The sequence below is a fragment of the Mus pahari genome, chromosome 17, assembly GCF_900095145.1.
Source record: "Mus pahari chromosome 17, PAHARI_EIJ_v1.1, whole genome shotgun sequence".
Lineage (NCBI taxonomy): Eukaryota > Metazoa > Chordata > Mammalia > Rodentia > Muridae > Mus > Mus pahari.
In genome coordinates, this window is record NC_034606.1 from 10,912,770 (window position 1) to 10,917,574 (window position 4,805).

At 37.2% G+C, this 4,805-nt stretch overlaps 1 non-coding gene across 1 annotated transcript; it reads left to right on the forward strand.

Moving 5' to 3' along the window:
- The first annotated feature begins 4,410 nt into the window (after window positions 1–4,410).
- LOC115062448 lies at window positions 4,411–4,536 on the forward strand. Its single transcript, XR_003842409.1, has one exon. It is a non-coding gene; the product is annotated as a small nucleolar RNA SNORA17 (small nucleolar RNA).
- Window positions 4,537–4,805: the final 269 nt, after the last annotated feature.

Sequence of the window (4,805 nt, forward strand, 5' to 3'; positions counted from 1 at the left end):
GACAGACTAAAACATAGAACCTTTTGAGTACTTGAAAAACATTGAACCTTTAAAATGAGAAAACACATCCTATGTGGATTATGTATGTTTTAGAAAAGGTAATGTACTGTGTAGAGGAAAATATTACAACCAAGAAGATTGAGAATAATTATCCATAGAATCTGGAAAGAGTAGGAGATAATGGTGTCATAGAAAGTAAGACAGAAAAGACATTTGTGGCTTGCTGTGCAGTACCAAGAATCATGGTGAGTGAAGACTGAGAACTAGTGACTGGCTTGCAGACTAGGGTATAATTGACATCTTAGTAAGAGGTCATTCAGCAGGTTGCTAAGAGAAACCAGGAAGCAGTGTGGGAGGAGATTAAAGAAAAATAAAAAAGCAATTATTATTTACTTCTCTGGGAAGTTTTACTTGGTAAGAAAGAGAAGACAGGGAGAACATAAATGGGGTATTAGGTTTCATTGAAAAACTAATTTTGCTGGCCTTAATTGCTTTTTTGTACTATCTAGCCAATAAATCTACCCCCCCCAAAAGACAATGAGCATAATTAAGCTAACTTAGGCTTCTTAAAAAGAATATGTAATTTCCCCCTGTCATCATGTAACCCATTATCTATCATTACTTAGTATCAATTTGAGATATATAGTGCTTTCCTTATAATTAATGGGATTTAACAATAGTTCCTATTTTATATTTGATTTCCTATTGGCATTTTATATTGCTTTACATTACCTCAATATTTTGATATCATGCCAAGTCCATGAAAATCACTTCTTAAGTGTGGAGAATTAGATAATGCATCACATAAAGGAAATTTGTAGTTTTTAACTTTCTGTCCATTTAAAATACATACTCATTGTTACCAATTCATAATGATAAAAAAAGAAGCAATTTCAAAGAAAGTGGCCATGTGATATAGCCACTAATTACTTAATGCTTAACTTTGACTTACCCGTTTCAATAAGATATTTTCTTTATTTTGTTATAGATTTTAAAATCTCGTCTTTTATTTTTCTATAAAAACTTTAATATTCTTAGTAATTCTAACAGTTACTAAATAAAATAGCCTTAACATTTTTGGCAGGCACTTCTTATGTCTCAAATATGCCTAAAGAGAGCAAGACATTAGTGTATATCCCTGTATATTTAACTCATTCAAAGAGAAAGTTATGTTTAATTATTTCAGATACTCATTTGTTTTCCTAATGATAAACATAAAAACCTGACACATTGAGACAGATATAAACATGGATCTGAGCCATCTGAGACAAAGTTAAACAGTACTTCAAAGTCTTTACCTGTAAATTTATATATGTGTGTATACAATATGTATATTATATACATATATACATAATATATACATGTATGTGTATATATAATGCATATATTTATGTATATTATATAATACATATATATATATATATATATATATATATATATATATATGAAATAATTGCCTTCTCTCAGACATACTATTTCTCCAGAATTCACAGAAATGGTCCCAACTGGGTAAAGAAGTATCCAGGCTCTGTTACAGCAATAAAAATGCAGGCTTTGAACTGTAGCATTCCCTACATCTAATCATAAATGTTTATACTGGTTTCTCCTTTACTTCTATTTTTGCTTTCTTTAAAACTTCTATTCTTTATCAGGTAAGTCCTTTCATAGTGGCTACACATTTTCATGCAATAGTTAGTGAAGATCAAAGAATCTTACATTTTCAAGGGTGTTAATTATCATGCACTTGTAAGGTGTATAAGAAGTTATAATACAGCAGCAACAACAAAAATAATATATTTTCTAAGGTATAACCTCTGGTGTCAGTGGCACATCTAGACCTTGGAGACCAATTGTCAGATGTAGGGTCATACCATACTATCTCATCCTTCTGTCAGAAAAACTCCATCTCTATATACTCAAAATACTTTTGAGATAAGTAAACTAAAAATATTTTATTCCTGATGATGATTCCCGCCACCCGTAAGCTCTTCAGTATAACACTGACACATCCAACCAGGAAGCAGTCTCTGCACCTCGAAACAAGGGAAGTCGGTGGCTATTTCAATTATGGCAGAATACAGTGGAAAAGACACTTGACTTCAAAGACTGACCCATAAGTGACAAATCTGTCAGATTAACAGATAAAATTGATGTTGGAGAACTGCACCACACTGGAAGAATTGGGTGACTGAAGAAATACATCTCTAGCCTAGGACCAATAGTCTACACAGAAGCTAGGCCATGTGGAGAAGACATATTTAGACACTCTGATCAGGATCATAGGTTTTGATCAAACCAACTGAAGAACCAGATGATGCTAGAGTCCAACTGCTGAGTTCCCCTAGGATCTAGCCTCTATGTCCTTCCAGTTTAGGTCCCAGATACTGGACATAAAAAAATGTCATCTCTATGACAGGCTGATTGAAAGAATCCTCAGAATCTATGAGAAGAACAGAACGGTCATTGTTTTGAGCTAGCCAGTGTTAAGGCAGTTTAGTATCTGTCAATAGTGTCCAGACAAACCAAAAAAACAGAGTCACAGAAATCTTCTGTGGGGTGTAATGCTTACTAGAGCTGAGCTGATGGTCAGATCTGTGCAGATCAGCAGCAGCAATGGCCTGTCCTTGGACCTTAGACGTAGCTCTCCAGGTGATGACTTAAACCATGAAGTGTCCCACCAGGATTCAGACTGAATTCTGCATGTGCCATTTAGACTGTACTTCTGGTCAGACTGCACCAACATGTGCTGTTTTCTTTCCTTCCAGTTTTTTTTTTCTGGTAGGATTGAGATTGAACCTTGGACCTCACCCATGCTAAGCAAGCACTCCACCCCTGAGCTACAGCCCTCGCCCTACATTAGCTTTTGAAAATTAGGCAAGGTGTCTTCCCGATCTGGCCTGCTGCTGCTTCAGTGACAACAGTTGCCCTCACTTCTGGATTGTTTTGGCACTACCTGAATTGAATTGACCTTACTATGGCCCCTGTACTGGCTGGTTTTGTGTGTCAAGTTGACACAAGCTGGAGTTTTCACAGAGAAAGGAGCTTCAGTTGGGGAAATGCCTCCATGAGATCCAGCTGTGGGGCATTTTCTCAATTAGTGATCAAGGGGGAAGGGCCCCTTGTGGGTGGAACCATCTCTGGGCTGGTAGTCTTGGGTTCTATAAGAGAGCAGGCTGAGCAAGCCAGGGGAAGCAAGCCAGTAAAGAACATCCATCCATGGCCTCTGCATCAGNTCCTGCNTCTTGACCTGCTTGAGTTCCAGTCCTGACTTCCTTGGTGATAAACAGCAGTATGGAAGTGTAAGCTAAATAAACCCTTTCCTCCCCAACTGCTTCTTGGTCATGATGTGTGTGCAGGACTAGAAACCCTGACTAAGCCCCTTAGAAGCAAAAGCTGACAGTCTTGAAGGTCTCATCTTTAAAACTCTGATCCTCACTTTGGAGCCACTAAGTACTGGAGTCTGCTTTGAGGGAGATACATGGTAACTCCAAATTGGCTTTTTTTTTTCCTGTCCTGCCCTGCAGAACGACCGTAAACTTTCCTTTGGAAGTCAATATCCCTAGACTTAGGTGAGATGGTCCTCTAGGGGCACATATACTTCCTACTACTATTCCCCTGTTTCAAACCCCCCTTGCTTGAAATAGTTATTGTAGGTTGTATTCGAAACCGTCTCCATCTATAAGAGTGATAATGATTATAATCATGACATAAACCAAGCAATAGAGTTGCCAGGAGCTTGAGATTTTTTCCCCCTTCATTCAACAGACTTTAATCAAGCACTTAGAAAATAGAAAAACATTTACTTGGCTTTGAAAATAAAAGGGACATACTGCCCAGTACTTTGCTTTGGGCAATAAAGAACTATAAAAAGCCAACTTGAAGTGGATTAAGTATACATAATATTGTTTGCAATACAGTGTACCACTTGGCAGTCCACTGATTAATACTAAGAGGTGTTTTGTATCTCTACGAGTTTTAATTGCTTTAGGCAAGTGTCAATTTTTATTTAAGTTTGGATTTTTAAAATAAGACATGTGCATTATGACTCACATACTTTTATCCTTATTAAAAGATGTAAATAATTCTATGACTTATAAATTATTTATAAAATAATATAAATTATTACCCAGAGTAAGAAATTATTAATAGACATGATTTCTTCACTGAAACATTTGAAGTGGTATGTGCCAGATATATTTAGTAAAATGGATGAAGAGTGAGGGAAAGTTTGAGAGCCATTTATGATAAATGTATTTTTAATAAGAATTATTATTTGAAGAAAAAAATCCACATTTTCTCTTGTGTTTGAAAATGTTCCATAAGAAAAGGAAAGAGCCTTACCTATCATCTACTCAGTGACAATCTTGTGTTCTAATCTTGCTTGTTTTGAGACCAGCTTTAAAAAGGACCCCTACCTCTAGACACTTTGTAGGTGTGGCTGCTGTATCACATGTACAGTAGATAGCGGAGAAGAGAGACAGTCTGTCTACCGGTGTTCTGACCTATGAATATCTGAATGACTGATATTCTATCATTCCCTGAAAAAAAAAACAAATGGAGCCTGAGATGACCAGCACTCCCGTGGTAGGGGACTTGGAGAGGGAGCTAGCCTGAGACAACCACCAGTCGAGGGCCACACAGGACTAGTGGCCAGACCGCGCCAATGAAAACCTCTGCCCAGGGCCGTGATGCACGACCATAGAGGTATAGCAACTCTGACACCATTCCTGAGACAACCGCAAACATTCGGCGACGCTGGGCGCTTCTAAGAGGAGCAAGTGGTAAAGAGAAGACAAAAAAAAAAA